General features: G+C 43.7%; 1 long non-coding RNA gene across 1 annotated transcript; it reads right to left on the bottom strand.

Annotated features, from left to right (window-relative positions):
* Nucleotides 1-17,676: 17,676 nt before the first annotated feature.
* On the bottom strand, nt 17,677-22,452 carry LOC144767585 (uncharacterized). The gene is made up of 3 exons (XR_013598269.1): nt 22,256-22,452; nt 18,111-18,161; nt 17,677-17,873 (listed from the first exon to the last, which is right to left on the bottom strand). It is a non-coding gene; the product is annotated as an uncharacterized LOC144767585 (long non-coding RNA).
* Nucleotides 22,453-22,680: the final 228 nt, after the last annotated feature.

Genomic DNA, 22,680 nt, shown 5'->3' with positions numbered 1-22,680 from the left:
AATTTGGATAGAGAGAACAGCTAGGCTGTGGGTCTGATTAGCAGGCCCACAGCCAGGGAAAGTCGTAAACCAGTGCAGCAAAAAGCAAAAATCTGGGTGATCATAGGATTGCAGACCCTACTCTCCTACAACCAGCCTGTGCTTTTAAGGCCCATAGTATCTCAAAATATGCCCACAAATGATCGCCCCAAAAAACCCTTAAATCGGATACCAGTTAAAAAAAACATTTATATCAATCTTCCCCCTGAGTCTCACACATATACGATAGTAATGATAGGCGTCCCGAAATTGGGTGAGGGGAAAACAGAAACGTATGGGGAACTAAAAAACAAAGTGAGCCACTGGCTAACTACTCATAGACCGCTCCCCTCACACCTCAATGGGCAAATATCCCATGTTAGGAGAGTAGATTGGGTGGGCCATAGATTCAAGTCTACCGAGGGCGAGTGCATCATTGTAAGTTTCAGCGACACTCGTGTGGCAGGCTATATTTGTAGCTGGAGGGATGGCCTCGCAAATAGCTTGATTCGCACTATGGATCTTAGCTACTTCTACCCCTCAAACGACCCTGGGCTAAATAATATGTACCAAAATTTTTCCCAGGACCAGGGGAGATCCTATACTTTTGCTAACCAATACCAATACTGGGATAATACAGGGAATTATGGTGATTATACGCCAACTGATCCATCATATTTATATCAAGCCATACCCAGGGCCTACAGAAATGCTAACCACCATGCTAGGCATCCAGAAAGGAGGGAAGGTATACATCAAGTACACCAACAAGTATATCCCCACTCAACTTATTTGCATAATCAGTACAACGTTCCTATCTCAAATAGGTTTAATGCCTTTTACGAACAGAGCGGTTTGGAGGGGGTCGATTGACTACCCGCAACACTAATCCCCCCGGTCTATGCTGAGCACGCACACCCTGACATATCATCTGGTAAAGAAGCAGACATAAAGGGACTGATTGAATCCATCCCTGTTGAGAAGCCAACATTAGATGACCAGATAGGCCCAGAAATGAGATCCCTACTAGAGAGCTCGCTTTTACAAGATAAACCGAGGTCACCCATTGACTTTTTAGAGGCCTATAGCCCTGTTTCAAGCTGTATAGAACAAAATCACTGCATCATGGAAGAGCAGGTAGTTATATGCACAGAAGGTATTGCCCTAAATCTAGCCGACTATGACACAGTCGTCGAAGCAGACATAATACCATCAAGTAACAAAAGCTTGGTCTCCTGGAACGTAGCGGGCCTGGCTGATAAAGCTTGTGATCCCACTTGGCTGTCTTTTGTCAAGCAACATGCAGTGATATGCCTCCAAGAAACATGGTTGGTAGTTGGGAAAAATAACCACATCGAGGGATATCAAAGTTTCTTTACGCCAGCTGGACCATCGAGTAGTGGAAGAGCAAAGGGTGGCCTGGCAATTTACATTAATCTGGCTCTCATTTGTAAAATAAACAATCGCCACTTAGGCAATAGGAATATCCAAGTCCTAGAGTTAAAGAGGGGCAAATATACTCTGACTTTGATCAACTTCTATAATGCAGTGAATCAACATGGAGAGTGTAATTTACTACAGTTGTGCGACTTTCTGAGAGCCAATGTGGGGAATTTGCCGCGCCACATATTGATTGTAGGTGACTTTAACACCCATCCATGTGGGAACCCAGGAGTGACGCCCATGGGACATTTGGGGTGTAATAGCCAGGAAGGCTTTCACTTTGATCACTCCCGGCGAGGAACCCAACTTAACACCTTGATGAACGAAAACAATCTAGTGGCAGCCATGTCTGTGATGGCGGAGCATACACTTTTTCACGTCCCTACGTATAAAGGCAACATAAACGGATCATACATAGATCATATCCTATTATCTGCTGACTTTGCCAACTTTGCCTCAGATATTTTGTATCCAAATGAATATTCATAGCGATCATAACCCGATCTCTATCAAACTGGGTGGAGGCATTTTTGAAATGCGAAAGCAACGCAAATGCCTTGGGTCTTTAAAGTGTATAAACGGAAAGCGTCGCTTGAAATGGGCACTGGTGAACCATGATAGCCTGTATATCTCAATTAATAACCTATGTAGTTCTGATCTTTCACTTTGTGTATCACCTACATCATCCCCTCGACAAACCCTGTCTGCATTTGATGGGGTTGTATCAACAGTAGGGTCTTTGTTAATGGTGCCAGCAAATGGGCATGCTGGCAGTAATCCAAAATGGTTTGATCACTCCTGCTCTAAAGCTAGTCGAGACCTTAAGACTGCCCTAAAAGCTAGACCCAGAGATCCGGCCCGTATTAAGGTTATGCGCGCCAATTATAATAAATCACTTGCAACACGAAAAAAAGAGGTAAAGGCAAGTACTTGGGAGTCCCTTCTGGATCCCAAAATTTTGGGTAATAGTGCCAAGTTCTGGGATATTATTAATAAACCCTTGTTTGACCACCCAAGTAATACCGTTCTTGGCACAAATATCCCAGAGGAGGATTGGATCACCTATTTTAGTACCATTTTTAAAAGCAACGAGCCACAAGCTGAGCATAGTTTTGTCGCTCCTAAGGAGAATTATTTGCATTTTTCAATTAAGGAGGTTGAAAAAGGAATCCAAGGCTTAACCTGTAATAAGGCCCCAGGGCCTGATGGCCTTCCCCCAGATCTCTTTAAATCTTGTCCATCACTATGGGCTCCTGTTCTAACCGCTGTAGTGAATGCAGCAGCGGCCTCTGGTTGCCCAAAGTCGTGGGGGATCTCCACCATAGTACCTGTGTTTAAAAAATGTGACCGTAATAGCCCCCACTGCTACAGACCAATATCTTTAATTAATTCTGTAGTGAAAGTAGTGGGGGTGTAATTTTAAACAGGCTAACAGCATGGGCAGATGAAAATAACATAATTTTCCCGATTCAATACGGCTTCAGGCCTGGTCACTCAACAGTTACCCAGTGTCTGAACCTGTATATGATTATAGGAAAATACACTATGGCCCGCCAAGGTACAATCCACATGGCATTCATGGACCTATCGTCGGCCTTCGACTGTGTAGACCGTGGTAGGCTATGGGATGCATGGTAAAAATGGGAGTGGAGCAGAGTTTGATTAACTTGTTAGCCGACATGCATTCCGAAACAAGAGCAAATGTCCGTTACACACAAGACCTAAAAGTAACGAGGGACTTTGGAATTCATCGGGGCGTCCGACAAGGGTGTATCTTAGCTCCATTCCTCTTCAATTTATACATCAACGACTTGGAAGAGCATCTTTTAAGAACAGGAGCAGATTACCCCTATGTCGGACGGAAAGGCCTACCGGTCCTGCTTTATGCGGATGACGCAGTCCTGATATCCAGGACTGCAATTGGCCTGCAAACTCTGTTAAACTCTTTCCACGCCTTTATGAAGTCCCGGGACCTGAGTATTAACAACTCAAAATCATATGTCATGAAGGTAGGCCAAGGGAAAAAAGCCAAATTCTTTTAACGTCAACGGCGAAAAAATACCTGTAGCTAAAACATTTTCGTACCTTGGTGTCCTCTTTGACTATCAATTAAATTGGGGACCTGCAGTAGAGAGGAAAACGGGCGAGATAACCAGATCAAATGCAGCAATACTTGACTTTGCAAGCAAAATGGGTAACAGTCCAGTGGCCGCACTGCTTCAACTTTACTAAGCCAAGAGTATTGCTATTGCATGTTATGGAAGCGAGTTATGGGGGTATGCCTCCTCTGGTGGCCTGGAGGTTGCAGAAAATAATTTTTTAAAATGGATCTTGAGGGTCCCAAGGGGAACAGCAAATTTTTCAGTGCATGAAGAGCTGGGCATGCCATATTTGTGCGACAGGATAGCCGTAAATCCTTTACTCTGTTGGCTAAACTGTTGGCTAAATACTGATATACCCCTCACACAACAAATCTTGCAAGAAGCTTTAACATGGGATAACAGGTTCAAAGTCCCTTGGATTAAATACATTAGCAACTGTTTCTCTGAATTAGGGCGCTCGATCTTTTTGTAACCCCAACGTCTATAACTAAATCTGATGTTATCTTTGTGAAAAAGACCTTTACTACATCTAGGTATCTAGCCCGGGAGGAGGGCGAACTAATATAAGACAGTGTTCGGAAACATGTGCTATTAAAAACATCTTTGTGCATGGAACCGTACCTGTCATGGCCCTTGTCAGGTTATGATCGCTTTTTGCTGACGAGGTTTCGCCTAGATATATTCCATCTTTTATTAGCCGTACCTAGGGGGCCCATCGTGGCCAAGTGCTGCCAGCTTGCGGCTGCGACGAAAAGTCTCCGCAAGACCTGGCACACTATCTTTTAATCTGCCCCTTTTACACTGTACCACGGAGGCTATATCTAAAACCATGCCTCAAACAGCTGAATTTTGCACAAATCAAACCAGCACTTTACTACCTTCAACTTTTAAGCTGTGATTGCACTTTATTTGTATGCAGCTTTTTAAAATTAGCACTTAAATTCAGGAAAAGTATGGAGGGGTAATTGTGCTGTTGATAGATATATTTTTAATTAATATAACTTATATTTTTTAATGTCTATACTGCTTGTGACTTTATACTAGATGTTGCTTTTTATAATGTTTGGATTTTATGTGTTAATGTATGTTTATGAAATGCACTTTTATGGTTATTACTATAAATAACCGAATAAAGTTATTTGATTTGATTTGATTTTGAGTAGCTACTGGGGGGAGACCACAACATCCAGCAGGCAGAGCGGCTAACTCCGCCCACCACACGATTTGGCACCAGACGGCGCATCTTAAGGGGCGCAGAGCTGCTGTGGAGCGGGTGCTCTCTGCAGCCTTCACGGACCTTTTCCCCCGTTTGCCTGGGACCTTGGATCTGCTGTTTCCCGCCATCTCCCGCCATCTCGCCAGCAATCTTCCTCCGGTCTCCCCCGACGCTGATGCACTTTTCCATCTGCACGCAGCTGCCGACGGGGGGGACCACAACATCCAGCAGGCACAGCGGCTAACTCCGCCCACCACACGATTTGGCGCCAGGTGGCGCATCTTAAGGGACGCAGAGCTGCTGTGGAGTGGGTGCTCTCTGCAGCCTTCACAGACCTTTTTCCCCGTTTGCCTGGGACCTTGGATCTGCTGTTTCCCGCCATCTCCTGCCATCTCGCCAGCAATCTTCCTCCGGTCTCCCCCGCTGCTGATGCACTTTTCCATCCGTGCGCAGTCGCCGAGGGGGGAGACCACAACATCCAGCAGGCACAGCGGCTAACTCCGCCCATCACATGATTTGGCACCAGGCGGCGCATCTTAAGGGGAGCAGAGTTCCCGGGACGCGCGCGGGCTCAGCCGGGCTAAGCCCGGGCAAAGGGCGGGCCGTCTACGGCCGTCCAAGGCAGGATAACACTGGACTGGGCCACCCCCCTAAAGCTGGTAGTAAGCTGGTAAGAGTTTTTATGGGGAGTTGGGCCATTTACTGCTGTGTAACTAGGGTGTATTAAACCAAACAACATCTTGGGTGGAATGACTCATCAACCTAGGAAGGGAACAAAGCCAGCAATTACCAAACCTGTTGGCAGCATTACAGGGACCCTCGATAATTTCATTAAAAGAGCATCTGTGGTGTGAGAGCGAGAAATAGCCCTGACTGAGAAGCGGCCATCCTTGGAACTTGTAGGATCCAAGAGGTCTTCATTGGGTGATTTAAGGAATGCAGTTACTCCAGATTATGCGGCTAGACAAAGACATAGTGCGATCAGCCTAATATCCCCAAGAAATAATCTAGATGGGACTATTCCTATTGTCCATGAGAATTCTTCGTCTTGTAATAGCCTATCCTCTGAGGATTTTCATCCCATTGTTTTAACCTCTAAGAATATACCGAGTGTGGGTACTCGGTATATTCACCCATATGCCCCAAACAAGTGGGTAAAAGGAAAAGGGGAGGGGACCGTCAAATAGGCAGGAAATCGAAAGTCCCAAAAACAACAAATAAATTGGTAAAGCCCATCCTGACCAAAGTAACTGAAACACCTAATATTCCCCCTACATGTTTGCCTGTATTAGCTAAATTTACACCCAGTATGGGTTTTCTGCCTCTAACTCCTGTTACAACTGCACCTAGTGATGCGGTATGTACCATATCTCAAATGGAACAGTTGTTAAAATCATTTACGCTCCCACTCATTGAAAGGCTAAGGGTAATAAGTGATAAGGTGGATAATCTTTATAAGGTAACTGCAGAGAATACACACATGTTGGAGACTCTAGCACCTAACACCCAAAGTAGGTGTACCACTATAGACTTAAGTAATCGGGCCAAAATTCCTATGTCTACTTCTTCTTGCCTGATCTCAGCCAGAGTAGCTGAGGAACGGAGGTCCTCTAAAAACATAGAGGATCTGATGAAGGGAGGCACAGGTGAAAAAGTAGTCATAGAGGATAATAGTAAAGCCACCAAGCAGAATACCCCTATGGAAAATTCTCCATCTGTACAGATTGAGGGGGCAACTCATTTGACTGAAACTACCACAATTGTGGCTAGATTACAGGTTATTAATTTGCCCCCACAATCCTCACCTTTGGTTATAGTGTTAGGAAACGTACCCCCCCTTACCGAGGGAGCTAAAGAGGACTACAGCCAGTTAAGAAATAAGGTTGTCCACTGGCTGTCATGTAATACCTCAGAAGGTAACAGGGCAGGGCATAGCGTTATAATGGCAAGACGGGTGCCCTGGCTTGGCAGGACAAGAAAATCCAAAAAAGGTGACTGCATTGTGATTAATTTCAACAACCCAGTGCTTGTAGATAGGATATTAAGGGAAGTTGTGAATGGAGGGGGGCCTAGGGGACTGGGTATTGAGATTTTACCCCTAGGTTTTTTCTATGAGATGTCGAAGTACACTAGATCCGATACCTGGAACAGATGGCAACAAGTTAGGATACCTCCCCATAGAACACAACTAGGAATGAGTCGACCATGGGTAGGGCCACCAGGTGAACCTAACTGGGGTAGACATGGGTTTCCTTCTTTTGCAGGGCCAAATAGGTTTGAAGCACTTTCAAGTCTTAATGACTGCGACTGACTGTGTGATAATAAAGCAGCTCACATCGTCTATGAGAGCAGACAGGGCCCACGCCAAAACCAAAGTAAGGCCCTAAGAGTGCATATTACACTATGTGACCAGTTAGAAAATGTACTAACAGAAACCCAAAGTGCGCCAAAATCAGTATTGGATACATACTCTTTGTCTACTAACAACGACTTAGACTGCGAAATAAATAAAAATATGTGTGCTAATTTGACAAGCCCGTACAATGTACAAGCAAATTCTGAAATAAATGATTGTAACGCTATAAAGAACCTAGTATATGTGGAGGCTATTGTTATAAGGGAAGTACCTATGCCCCCTATTGTAAATGAAAGTTTCTCCTTGGTTAAACCACTGTTATTACGAAGATCCGTAAGGATAGTTTTTTGGAATATTTGTGGCCTGGAGAATAGCTTCCAATATTGTATGGGGGAGTTTATTCAGAATTTCGATATCCTCTGCATCCAGGAAACATGGCTTGTAAATGAAACACATTTGGATGGCTATAAGACCTTTCATATTCCAGCGGTGCGCTCTTCTCATGGTAGACACAAAGGCGATATTTGTATATATGTTTCTAATATGCTGAGGGTCCGGGGAGTTAAAATGATGAAGTACTCCCGCTATTACCAAATGGTATCAATCCACCTATTTTCGGGATTAGTACTGTTGGTGGTAAATTTCTATAATAACACTAATAAAGGGAACTTCACAGAAGTAATGAATAATTTTACAGAAGACCTAAACCACTTAAACTCAGCGAAAGGAAGAGACGTAATTTTGATATGGGGAGGGGATTTCAATAAAAATATATGTAACTTAAACGCATGTAGTTCACGAGAAAATTACTGGGAAGTAAGTAGCGGTATGAATCACTTTGCACATTCAGATTGAGGGGAAAAAATAAATGATATCATGGCCACTTTCGATCTTGGTTTTGTAAATAAGATGTGTTCCCCGATGGTCGAATTTAGTTCGACCTTTATAGCAAGAGGTTTCCAGTCTGTGATTGATTTTATCCTTACACCCATTAGATACTCTAATTGGGTGGAAAACGTTGTGATTCATCCAAATGGCCTTAGCGACCATTTGCCCCTTAGTTTTAACCTAACACTACCTGATTGTAATAACTCTGCCACTATCGAGTCCCTTGCATGGACACAAGAAATAGTATTGGCACGCCTAAATAGCTTTGCGCTAAAGTGGAGTGCTATAGATCCTGTAAAAACTAATACTGGTATTATTTCTAAAGACCTGCCACATATTCTGGTTTGCCTAGATGAGGATTCCACACATGAGGAAATCTTGGATGCCTTTGGATCTATCACCATTGTTATTCAGGATTCCCTCGTTAAATCTAACACCAATAAACGTAATAAGAGTAACGGATGGTTCGACTCCCAATGTACAAAAGCCTATTTTCAGCTCAAAGTTGCACTTAGCACTAAACCTAGGGATTATGAATTAATCAGAGCCTGTAGAAGGTCATACTATTTGGTACTGATCCTTCGGAAAAAAGAAATTAAGGAATTGGCTTGGCAAAACTTGTTGAAGGCCTCTCAAAGTAGAGACCCGAAATCGTTCTGGCAGGCAGTAAACGCTCCTTATTTCACAAAAAAAGATACCGCAAGAATTTAGGTCGCCATAGACTAAAGTACTTGGATAGATTTTTTCTCGAACGCATATAAAAAGGATGGTGGGAACTTCGGTATACTCTCTGACGCAGCTGAGCAGGGCACTCAAAAACGGGAACATCGACCAATAGACATAGAAATTTCATATGATGAACTGCTACTGGCAATAAATAACAGCAAAGGAAGCAAGGTTCCGGGCCCAGATGGAATCCCAAATGATATCTTAAAAAATGACCACCGAGCTCTGGGCCCCAATCTGCACACGTGTCCTGTTGGCATGTTGTGCCAAAGGATTTATTAAAACTTGGGCCGAATCAGTGATAATACCTATTTATAAGAAGGGGGACAGAGAGAGTCCATCAAATTATAGGCCTATATCTCTCCTGGACTCCCTCATGAAGATAGCAGGTAGGGTGGTAAATAAATTACAAATTTGGGCAAACGATAATAATATTCTGAGCCCGGTCCAGTATGGCTTTAGGGAGGGGATGGGAACTGTGGAGCAGGTCCTTAACTTTGTGATGATACAAGGGAAATACACCCGGGCAAAGAGAGAAGGTTTATATGCCATATTTGTGGATCTCACAGCCGCTTTCGACTGTGTAGATCATGATAAGTTGTGGCACACCCTGGAAGAAATTAGGGTGGAACCTGCTATAGTGCAATTCCTCCGACAGTTGTACTCTGGTGCAACTGCCAAGGTGAGACATGGGCTGAAGGAAGAATGTACTGGTCCTTTCCGCATAGAGAAGTGTGTTAGACAGGGCTGCGTGCTGGCCCCATTCCTCTTCTCTGCGAACGCTTTGGAGGGGGAATTGGAGGCCAGTACCGTTGATTCCCCAAGATACGGTAAAAAGCAGACTGTCTCCCTTCTCTATGCGGACAACGCAGTGCTTATGGCCCGAACTAGGATGGGGTCCAAAAGGCACTCACTAAATACAACGAGTTTATGGTAACAAGGGATCTAAAAATTAATGCCAAAAAGTCATTTATGATGACGTGAGGGAAAGGACGGGGCAAGTGTAAGGTTATCAAGGTGGATGGACTTTCAATAGAACATACTAAGACCTTTTCTTATCTGGGAGTGTTACTTGATGGCTCTGGCTCGTTGGGCCCAGCTGTTAAGAGTAGAACTTTATTATTTAAACGTTCTATAGCGGCATTAATGAATTTTGCCAAAAAGTTAGGTAAAAGACCGCCCGAAATCCTTTTAAAAATATATATGGCTAAATGCAGGAGTATTGCCCTATACGGGGCTGGTATTTGGGGCATCCACAATGCAGCATCAATTCAAATAGCTGAAAATTGCTTTTTAAGATACTTGTTAGCACTTCCGCAGGGTACGTCAGTATTCAACTGCCATGCAGAATTAGGTATGGAATTCATTTCTGACCTAATAAAACTACAACCAATTTTACTCTGGCATAGAGTATGGACTTCAGAAGCCCTGGCCTTAACCGGGAAATTATTAAGGATGTAATGGCCCTGGACAACGCAAAATGTATCCCATGGCTAGAGTATGTCAAGAAAACGTTTACTGATTTGCAAAAACCAGAATTATATAATAACCCGGAATCAATTAGTGGGTTATCCAGAAAGGAATTAAAAAGTATATACATGAACCATTTCGATATGTTAAGAAGTTCAGGTGAACTCACTAAAATTACAGTAACACATCACCAAATGACTTTGGTTTGTCATGCGATTCAACCTTACTTATCTATCTGTACTTTGGGTTTTGACCGTTTTATCCTGACTAGATTCAGATTTGAATTATTCCATCGCTTGGTCACCTTTCCATCAAAAAATGACTGGTCAAGAACTTTGGAACCTTGCCCATGCAATAATCTATCTCACCAATCTACTTTTCATGTGATTTTATTCTGTAAATATTATGATAAGGAACGTAGTAGATGGACTAAACAATATTTGAGACAGGGCTATTGGCGACAATGCCGACCAGCGTATCTAAGTTTACAGCAATTGGAAAATGGAAAATGTATTATGGTCATAACTGGTTTTCTGAAAAGTATCTTGAGGAAGCGGAATTTAATGATTAATGATTAATGTAACGATTAATGATACTGTTAATAAGTAAATGCTTTACTCTGAAAATGTACCAATTGAATACTATTTTAATGTTTTTTAATGATTGGCTGTCATTTATTTATTATGAAATGGTGTATATATTGTCGCTTTTATGATTTTATCTATTGTTAAAATCGAATAAAGCATTTTTCTGATTCTGAGTAGCTACCGTCCAATTTCCTGCTTAACTTTGCCTGCCCAAATCATTGAAAAAGTTCTCAACATCCAGTTGATGGAGCACATCCAGGCTAACAGCTTCCTTGATCCCTCCCAACTCAGCTTCCGTGCTAAGCACAGTACAGAGACTGCACTCATCAAGGCAACCGAGGAGATCAGAATGATGCTTGAACAGGAGGGTAGAGCTGCCTTGATCATGCTTGACCAACCAGCAGCATTTGATACCGTTCATCATGGGCGGATGATGGTGAACCTGGGCAGGCTCGGGGTAACAGAAACTGCTTGGGAACTGATCAAGTCATTCCTCTCTGACAGCAAAAACTATGTCCGTCTCTCTGACTTTACTTCTTCCTCCTTCTCTTTTCCTTGCAGGGTCCCACAGGGCTCATTGCTCAGTCAAACTCTTTTCAATCTGTATGTTACCCACCTGGTTGAGCTTATACAATCCTACAATTTTGCCCTAACATCCTACGCTGATGACACGTAAATTGTCATCACTTTAGCTGCCGAAGATAACGGAACGGCTACCAGGTTTTCTAACTTCATGAAAGTTGTCAGATCCTGGATGGCATCAAATTGCCTCAAGCTCAACTCCAGTAAAACAGAGATACTACTGTTCCGAGCACAACCCTCTTTCTGGTCCCTTCATTAGCGGCCCGCTGAGTTGGGTTCATTATCTAACCTGGTTAAGGTGGTCAAAAATCTAGGTAATTTCCTCAACGACACTTTGTTGTATCACAGCCCAGTTAACGCAGTCACATCTTCTGCTTTCCTCATTTTTAAAACTATAAAGGAGATTATATGTTTGATTCCCACTCAGCTACAAAAAACAGTAATCACCTCCTTAGCTCAATCGAAAATTGACTACTGCAATGAACTGTACTTGAACGCACACCAGCAGGTTCTTAATAAATTAAATACTTGGCACAACAAGGCAGCACGTCTGCTTCTCGAGATTACGTGACATCACTCGGTTTCCCAAGTGATCAAATTCCTAATTTGCTTCTGGTCAGATCCCGAATCATCTTTAAAGTGCTTTGGCTCATCTACAAAGCACTTCATGATCAAGGCCCGGCCTTCTCGAGGAACACCTTTACCCTGTATGTACCATTCATGTCTCTACACTCTTCCTCTGCCAACCTACTTGTAGTTCCCAGATTAAGGTGACTGGAGTGGAGAGGCAGAGCATTTGTCTTTGGGGCAATTAAAGCCTGGAATGCCCTTCCCTTATATACTAAAGTAATGGCCAATCTACTCGCCTACAGGAAATCTCCTAAAACTTGACTTTTTACTTTTTGACCATTTTTTCCTCCACTCCCTCCTTGTACATCTCTCCGCTAGCGCCAAGATGCCACATCAGTATGCAAGAGCTCTACAACATTTATTAACATAACATAGGACTTTAGACAAAGACATTTATACATCTTACATGGTTGTCACGCTATGCACCAATAGGGAAGCAAGAAGAAACATTATACTACAGATTATATTTGAAGTTTCTCTCATGGTAATAATACATTAGGTTTACAACCATTCTCACAATTTTTTCAAGTAATTCAATTGATACATTGTATAGAACAAGCCTGAGACGGTTGAAGTGCCCTTGCTTAGGTACGGTGAGAGAGTCTCTGTCTGGGAACACTTTCAGTTTATTAGTGCAGATCTAGCAATGCTTTATTTTGAACAAAAGTACAGCAATAGTCAGTCATTATGTGATATGCTGTGAAGTCGGTGCAAGATGGAGGACACTGTAAACACAATCTAGGTTAGCGTAAGCTCAATGTATGATGTGTTTAATTGGCAGAAGGAAAAGAACTCCCAAAATGAGCTGGGTCAAAGTATGGGACAAGTAGCCTGCACTCAGACGGATATTCAATCCTGTTTGCTACCTTTGGCACCTCCATATGACCACAGGTCATGCCACCTTGAAAGAATATCTCAAAGCCCTTCTCTTTGAAAGACACCTGAGTTAAACTCCTTTTGCTTCTACTCGCTCTCGGATGTTACTTTAATGTTTCCAGTAATATCTCAAATGTACACCTGCCCCTGATTGTTTGGGTACTGTACTCATGTAACGCTTTCCTCGCACTTAGTCTATTGGTATGTATGCTGTTCTTATGTTCCACTTTTCTCCCACTTACTCTAGATTACCTGATTTAAATTATCCCTACGTTGTCTGATAGATAACTATTCTGTTTTAAAGCGTTCTGGTGCCTCCAGGCCAGTTTGCGCTATATAAAATCACAAACATAAATACAACTTTGAATATGAAACATAAATTAGGCATGCTACTTGCTGTAGGTTAAGTAATATATTATTTGTATGTTTGTTATTTACATCTGTACTGCACTTTGTCTATGCAGTCTGCCTCTATCTTAGTGACCTCATTGGAGTAGGTCTTGAATAGAGAATGCAGTGAGTTCAGTTCAGGGCACAAGTCCTAAAACAAGCATTGGCATAGCCAATAGGTCTTGCCTTTGGGACTTTTAAGTGTTTAGCCATGCAACAGTTGATGTTGCACCAATGATATTGTGCTGCATATCTAAATACTTAGAAGGTCCAAAAGTTAGACCTATTGGCTACGGGGTCAGGGTGTTCCGCAACAGGGTGAGTCCAGGGTGTGCTTGTAGGGGTGAGTGCCGATGGGTTCTGTGGAGAGTGAGTGCAGGGAATGTCTGCATGAGTCCCTATACCATTGTCCGTGTACATGTACCTATGCGTGAGTGCAGAGATGAGTGCAGGGGGTGGCTTGGTGCAGGAGGGCTCTTATGCATGTGTGAGTAGTGGGTAAAAACAGTGGTGCCTAACTAACAGCAGGGAGTGCCTGTAGTGGGTGAGTGCATCGGGACAGTTCAGGGGTGCCTGTGTTTGTGTGTGTGCCTGTCAGTGTAAAGGGTGCCTCCAGTGGGTGAATGCAGGGGGCGCCTATAGGTGTGGAGTGCCTATAGGAGTTGAGTGTCGAAGGTTCTACCACAAGAGGAGTGCAGAGGTTTCTTGTGTGAGTGCAGGCGGTGCCTGTAGTGTGTGAAAGGGGTTGATTTCTATAGTGACTGCAGAGGTGCCTGTGTGAGTGCTGGAAGAGAGTGTGTTCGCGTGCAGCATGAGAGGTGAGAGCGCAGTGGGGGATGTGCTTGTGTTGAGTGTAGAGTGCAACGCATTAAATCCCAGACCTACGGGTAATGCTAATGCTGGTTCAGATTGGGCGCAAAGTCTTTTGAAAGGTTTAGCTCACCTACAGTCCGCATTGTATGCAAGCATTAAGGCTAGGCTAAACCACCAAAGAATGTCTAGGGGTGTGCCTACAGTGCAAACATAACGTGACCCACACTCTGTTAATCCCGGCTGAATGTGCACGTGCGTGGAAGCAATTTTCCCTTTCCAGGATTGAGTTCTAGCCCTTTTTTTTAATGAATGTCATAAAAATGCACGTGTCTGTTTCATGACTGCCTACTTAAGGAAAGGCCAAACGTTACAGTTCATTACAAGCTTTTCCAAGTGTTTTCGGGGCAATTTACTTCTTGGCACAGACAATTCCATACTCAACAAGCCCTGGTATGTACCTCACTCACAGCCGGGCAGCACCGCACCACGGGTACGAGGAATAAATCAAGCATGTGCGCCTCGCGCTCAAGGTTAAACAAGCATTGGCTGCGCGGCCGTAAAATAACGCCGTGCGGCCGGGAAATGAAAAAAATAATTTAAAAAAACATGAGTGGTGACGCGAGTTGTGCACACGCACGCGACTGGAAAAAGTGCTGTGCACGTCGCTTGTGCGCGCTGTAACAAGCTGGTGGCCGGCAAGGTAGCGCATTTTGAAGCAGCGTCTAAATGTCTCGCAAGAGCAGCGCATGCGCTGACTCTAGCGAGACCTAAAAAGAAGTGGGGGGACTAACCTAGTTAGGCAGTATGCAAGTGACATTCATGGCACATGAATCATGGCGCTGCTTCACTGGGAAGTGACATCACAACCCATCACCTCACAGGAAGTGACATCAGATCTTAACACCTCACACATATGTTTAGCAGGTCTATCATGAGTACATTTCAGCTCATCACGAGATTCAACAAATTATATTTTGCCTCGGATTGTACCAAAAAAGTGACGCATCCCCGAAGCAAAATGTTAGCCTCAACTTATGCATTTATTTTGTAAAAACTCTTCCACAAAGAAATTGGAAATAAGGTAAAAAGTGGCAGTAAAACTATTCTGCTTAATTGGTTGCAAAGTCCACATTTTTAAATATCTTAAGGCCATTAAAAAATAAAATAATGGTATTTAAAAAGTTATTTGTGTAGATGCTAAAACAGATCAGCACATTTGACGTTCTTACAGTGCATGCATATATACAAGGATCTCAAGTATTTGTTTCTCCCTCCCTTGCATAGAAATGTGGCTGCTGCTCAGATAGATACCAGCCAGGATAGTGGAAATAAAGGAGGCCCGATGGCCCCTATAAATTCGGCTTTTGTTATGGGTCTCCAGCCGGATGGAGTCTGAAATACGGAAGCCCACTCACTGCCTGCAAGTTGCTGCTCTGAAAGAAAGTAGACTACGTGGAGGCGCAGCTGAATGCGTCCTGGTGCCTGGAAGTTACACCGGGACAAGTACATCATATGTCAATGAGGCCCAGCTTCTTTCAGGGTGAAACTAGTGGGTGGACGCTGCGGACCCCTCCTTGTGCCCTGGTTTGGTTCCATGTACCAACGGTTACGAAGCAGTCAGACCGGATACACCCTGGTCAAAAAGGAAGATCATCCTGGAGTCATTCTGAAGCCATCTGATGACTTCAGCTGAGCTATTCCTGTAATTATCTGGGGACGTCATCCCAAACCATCCTGAAGTATGCCTATAGGGGAAAATATTTAAATGGGATGACTCTTACTGTAATCAAAAACTACTCTAGGATGGTGTTCCGATGACTTCCATTGGCAGGGAGTGATTACCTTTTACAACTTCACGAATACTAATTGACAACTTTGGGATGAGTGTGAATTACTCCAGGATGGGCTCCAGACAATTTAAGGATGATTGTGGATTATTCCTGGATGATCCTATTACCGCTTTAGGATGGAAGTTGATTACTCTGAAATGATCCCATGATAATTTCAGGATGAGTGTGGATTACTCCAGGATGATTTAATGATAACTCAAAAATGAGCATAGATTATTTAAGATTATATTAGGACACCTACATAAAGTCTTTAAGATGGTTATGAAATACTCTTGCAGGATTTTATTCCAATGGCAGTGAGCTCCCAGGTGATTTAATGAATAAATTAGAGAGGCTGTGGATCACTAATAATTCATTACGGGCTGGATTACACCTTAAAAATTCCATGTTACAAGCACATTAGCTGACTGCCAATATTCCCTTGCAGGGTCCCACTATTAGTTTAGGAATATGGATTTGCTGGTAGGGAAATATTTAGAGGATCACCTCCTCAATGAACCTTCCTGTCAAAAACAGGCCTCTTGGATGCAATATGCCTTCTTTTACAATACCATGAATTATTTGCAATGCCATGAGTTCTAAAGTAAGACCTAGATTTACAAAAGTGTCACTTAACGCAGCGCAACAACCAAATTTGCTGCGTTGCATCACAGGGTGAGAGCAGGAAAGTGCCATGTCTACCCCTCTCCCTTGAACCACTGCTCCATTAGGCAGTCGAGCACCATGCACACACATTTGTACTATGGTGCAAAGGTGGAAGGGCCTCCTTGCCGTACAAAAAATACTATGCCTAGACAAACCTGAAAACTTTTCCCATTGTGGATGAGTGTTGTAACAAATACCAATTTGCTCTGGTTTATAAATCCTAAAAAGGTTTTGCGTCAAGTCCGCATTGTAAAACTTAAGGAAACCAACAAAAAAACTTCCATAAATCTGGTACCAATTATAAGATCAATATTCTCCTACTCTGGAAAGATTACCTTTTAAACTCAAACCGTGAGATGTGGACACTGTACAAAATAAATCTCAGAAACATTCATTTTGGCTAGCTTTGTGCTGTAGAAATACCATATGCATACAAAAGTAGTGGCTTCAACAATGTTATACTTTGCATTCAGATAAGATTAAGAAGTGGAGAAGTGTGGCTCACTGGTTAGAGGAGGCAGACCTGGAAGTAGAGGTCAGCCCGGGACCAGGGTTCAATTCCCGGCTCGGCGGGGTCTTGAGTCCTAAAATGTCCATGGACTTGACAATTCTCGCTCCGGTGCCTACTTGATTCACGGGTTCACACTCTGCGACTCTGGGCAATAGCTTGCTTAATCTCCACAACGGCCCCTCACGGCGGGATGCCTGGCTTTCACCTTGCGGATACCCTGCCGGAGGTTATCTCACAGGGGAATACCAGGACGGGTTCCCTAAGCAAGCGCTTAGAAACCGCTTGGTGATTTGCGTTATATAAATTCCTGTACATTAACAACTTGTGCAGCTACTCCCATACTCCTGATTCACTGGGACTTGCCTTACTTTGGGGTACAGAGCATTATCTGAAGCTGTTTAATGTGGTGACCAGAGGCAAAAGACTGAAAAAGTAATGGTTAAATGAAAAAGCATCAAAGGAGATGTGGGATGTGTTAACATGTAATTTTATTGATCTAAAACACACCTACGGCCCCATAGGAGCCAGGATACTGAACAAGAGAACATAAAGAAAGTCCAGGACACTGTTCAAGAGGGGACAAATACCAGAATACTAAAAAAAGAACAAAAAGGAATAATGAAAGCCAGGAACTTCAATGTTTGTTTTCAGATTCAGAGTTTTCTTTAGTCTTATTCCAGTATTGCAAATCTTTATAGCCAGCTTCCTTCTCATAGTTCTGTTGTCCAGTGATGGCCAGCCTTCATCCCTGCACATAGACTTCATAGAGTCTTGAGGAAAAAGGAATTAACATACATCAGTATCATGTTAACACCACTATTTTAGGTTTTTAATAGGACTGGGCTGTCTTTAAAATGTTCCAATCCTTTTATTTCATATAGTGTGCCCGATGAGATATAGTTACAAGAGTTCATAAGTTTAACATTAAGGTTACTTGGTCAAAGAGGTAATGGTGAGAGCAATGCATTGATGAAGAGGTGGGCAGGAGGTAAAGAAAGAAGACTCACCAGTCCAAGTGAAAAAACCGCCGCTGTTCACCAGACGCTGTCACGCTTCCTCTGCAAACAGAAAGCAATCAATACTAGATTTAATTTACAAAACCATCATGGAGGCAGCCATGTTGACCCTGAACTCTACTTACAGTATTCTTATTTGGAAAACAATCTAAAACAAGCATTTACAATGCAATGGTCTCGGCAATATTATAGGTAGAGCTATTGGTATTGCTCATTATTTTTTTATCTTGTTTGTATCCCTAAATAAATGGCATTGTCATTTCTATGGGCATTAGCTTTTTTTTTTGCATATGCGATACCTATTGCATTAGCAGAGAGAGAGTGAGATAGAGAGAGAGTGAGGTTTTGAAATAATAGAGAGTGAGGTATTGAAATAGAGAGAGAGTGAGGTAGTGAGATAGAGAGAGTGAGGTAGTGAAAGAGTGAGGTAGTGAGGGAGAGGGATGTTGTGAGGTAGTGAGATATAAGCATAGAGTGATGTTGTGATGTAGTGAGATAGAGAGAGAGGTAGTGAAAGAGAGAGTGAAAGTGAGTTAGTGAAATAGAAAGTGAGGTAGTGAGAGTGATTGAGGTAGTGAGTTAGAGAGAGAGGGAAGTTGTGAGCTTGTGAGCTAGAGAGTGAGGTAGTGAGAGAGTGAGGTAGTGATGTTTTGAGAGAGAGAAGTTGTGAGATAGTGAGGTAGTGAGATAGATAGAGTGGAGTAGTGAGCTAGAGAGAGTTATGTAGTGAGAGAGAGAGTGAGGTAGATAGAGAGTGAGGTAGTGAGAGACAGAGAGAGTGAGGTAGTGAAAGAGTGAGGTAGTGAGGGAGACACAATAAGAGTCTACTGTTCCTCCTGCATTATCCGAGGATAAGGTTTTGGTGACTAAGAAACCTTTCATACACAATTTTTAAATAAAGTGGGGTTACATCAAATAAATACCACTGGTTTAAAAAAAAAGTATATCGATTTTTTGTGCAAACTTAAAAAAGATTAAATAAACTAAGGTTTGCATAATTGACCTGCCAATTAAAAAAGTAGTACAATGCTTCTATTCCGACACTTTCCCAGGATTGCGAAGTGGAGCAACAGTGGGTATTACAGGAAAAGAGCTACCAGATTACATGCTTTTTCAGTAAAAGCTGAGATATGATATCCTAGTGAGCGTGTGTCCTCAATCTCTGGGGCTTAATACCTTTACTTCAGCTAGTCCACAACAGTCCACATGCTGTTTGCATGCCATGCGGACCGATTGGTAACAACTGCGGTTAGCACAAATGGCTGATGCATTAAAAGAGTGCATTTGGCAGGTGGGCTGACAGAGACTAAGATGCCTGCTTTGCGACAGAGCTCCCACTCATAGTCCCATATCCCTGCCCGCCCTGGTGATCCAGGTGCATGGAGACCTGTGAGGGAAAGAAGCCCTGAACCACAAATCCACCTTCCAAGAATGGAAAGAAAGGTACTGAGGTAACTGAGGCGCCGTCCTACAGCCCTACACCAGACCACTATCATTTCAATAGCTGTGTCACCAGGGGTGGCAGCCACGGACATTAAACAATCCATCTGCGCAAATGTGAATTTACATTTAATTCTGGATGAGCACTTTTAAATAAGGTAGAGGGTTGTTTCTGTCACTGCATCTGCGAGTAGCCCCCCACCCGTCCGACATGTATTTTGCTGTTTCTGTAGGCTTGCCAGCCCCCGGCTATGGCGGGTCGCTTCCTCGCTCTCGGGCACCTTCCCAGCGCCTGGCAGCATCGGACTGCTGCAGGCACAGCAAGCTAAAAATCTGTGCCAAGCATAGTGTGCCGTCCGACATGTATTTTGCTGTTTCTGTTATTGCATCCAGAGGGTGGGTGGGGGAGGTGGCGAGTCTCTCAAACGTCCGTGGGCAATTTAATTAAGGGTGTGGCTTAAAAACACAAACGCTAAAAATGTGTGCTAAGCATAGTGTGCCGTCCGACATGTATTTTGCTGTTTCTGTCACTCCATCTGCAAGTAGCCCCCCACCCGTCCGACATGTATTTTGCTGTTTCTGTAGGCTTACTAAAACAGCTCGTCAGCCCCCGGCTATGGCGGGTCGGTGGGCCGCTTCCTCGCTCTCGGGCACCTTCCCAGCGCCTGGCAGCCTCGGGCTGCTGCAGGCACAGCACACTGCCGCACCCGCATGCAAGATAACTCAAGCAAGCAAGTTAATGGGTATCCCTGCCCCCCAACACCCACTCACACTCACCGCGGGGATCCAGCAACGGATGCAGCCGCAGCAGGGCCTCCCGCCAGTGACGACACTCCGAACTCGGCCCAGGGAACAGCGCACATGGCAGGCTCCACCCAAAGCCGCACGCTCCGCGCTGCAAACGAGTGAAGAGCCGAGAGTGCCCAGGCAGGGGAGGGCTTGTCACAGGGCAGTAATAGGGCAGAAGTAAGGGCGGCATAACCGGGTGTCTTTGGATTGCAGAGGAAGGGCTAAATGAAAGATCGATCCTCACTGCAGACAACAACAAAAATGGCGGCCTCAAGGTTCCGATTTTTTCGGATTCGGGGGCGTGGTTTTGCTGATTTGAGTGACAGACAACGTCACTGTCTAAAGAACAGCAAAATTTACGCCCTCGAATCCGAAAAAGACGGGGCTTGTTTGGAGTGACGCATCTCTCCTCCAATGGCTGGCCTCCGTTTAGGAAGCCAGCCAATGAAGGAGAGACAGGGCAGGGAGGCGGGACCTTCTGCGCTACTAAGAGTCATTAAATCTCTGGCCTAAGACTGCGCAAGCGCAGCCTTTTAGGCCTTCGACCTAAAAGTACCATACTGACCAGAAATGAAAATAGGAGCTTACAACCAAATGCTAGGAACAGGTCAACTGATCTAATTATTGGGAGAGCTGAAATGAAATCCCAACTCAAGGCTATGCGCCAGATTTGCATGTCATTTTTAGCGCAAATTCTCAATGAGCTACAACCCCTCCCCCATCGCTCTTTTCCAGACTGCTGTTAGTTAAGTGTTAAGTAGTCCGTGTACAATAATATGATCCAGGCCACATATGCAAACATATATTATAACACTGTATGTATATTCATGTATTTTCATAGTATTAAATCAATCAGAGTGGAAATTGTGCCAGTAGTGGCTGGGTGTGGTTCTGCTTGGGCAACAGAATCCCCCAATACCAGTTGACAAGTGCAAACAGAGCCATGCTTAGTAAGAGCAGAGCAAGGCAGGTTTTCCCCATGGCACTATTCACCTCCATGCGGAATGAGGCACTGACCACATAACTTAATGGACTCATGATTATAAGGAACAGGGCACAACTCTGTGTTCCAGACTATGGACAATGGATATAATGTCAGGTCACCAGTTGCTATTTTTTTTCAGATTGTAAGTTGCTTAGTCTTACTGGCTGAGAAAAACTTGGAAAAACTAGGCGTTCACTATATATTAGCACATGGACATACTTTAATATTTTTGCCAAGGTAGCATGTGAAACGTAATGTTATCGCTACAAGGGTTCAAACATTTTTGTAAGGCTGAATCTCAATGCACAGCCATGGTTGCAGTGGCTTTCACGTGGTCAAGTGATGGTGCAGGTCAGAAATAGACGCCTAAGACATCCAGAGACAAGAGACAGATATCCTGGGTGTTCTTTTCCAGCTTGGGGAAGTGACAAGTTCGGCATTTAACAGTTGACTGATTCAATGTTATCCCTATACAGTTGCATGACTGTGGCACCAAGCCCCTTCATCACTCATTCAAACAAATATGCCTCTGGAAATGCTGTCAGGGCAGAGTGATAGCTTTCCAGGATACCAGTGATCCGTCTGTTCCATAACTATCAAAGCATTTCAAATTCGTTGATCAATGATCCATTCTACATCCTCCTTTCAGCATCTAAAACAGGTAATTCTGAAGATGGCCATAATCTATGACAAAAAAGCTGGTTCACAAAAAAACAAGGCCCTAAACACCCAGCATTAGACAGAACAAGGCTCAAGAAGAGCAGGGTGCGGGCATTGTCAGTCACGCCCACTCCTACTGCAGACAGGGAGCTTGGTGGAGTCAAGTGCGGATAAATTGGTCAGTCCGTGACAAGAACGTGGTTCACGTTCAGTCACAGTTCTGCCTAGCATTTCCCGCACTCCCTTTGTGTTGTCGACTTACCTGCTCAGGTCCTGTTGTCCCGCAGTCGGGAATTTGTGGTACCTTGATTGGACGTCTCCGACATGTTATGGCTCCTTCATGAGGGTCTTCCTCTTACAGGTTGATGATCTCTTCTTCCAGGTTCCTGTCCGCATCCACGTTCCCTCGCCGGAGGCACCTGCTTGTGTAGCTCTGCTTCTTCACGCCGGAGTTTCTTCAACCTCTCGTCCTGTACAGAATACAATGAGAGTACAAAGATATAGTTAACCAAAGAATCCTCGTCTATCAGGTATATGGTAGGATGATGAGGTTATATATATATCTGGTTAGAAGGACATAGTTACTTACCTGATTTATCTGATCCACGGAGAGTGGAAAAACGGTTATTCTTTTGTTTCCCTTATTTAACACGGGCTGGATATAAAGGGAAAATAGATGTAAGTTTG

This window comes from Lissotriton helveticus, chromosome 7, assembly GCF_964261635.1.
Source record: "Lissotriton helveticus chromosome 7, aLisHel1.1, whole genome shotgun sequence".
Classification (NCBI taxonomy): Eukaryota; Metazoa; Chordata; class Amphibia; order Caudata; family Salamandridae; genus Lissotriton; species Lissotriton helveticus.
This window is presented reverse-complemented; position numbering and strand designations above follow the sequence as displayed.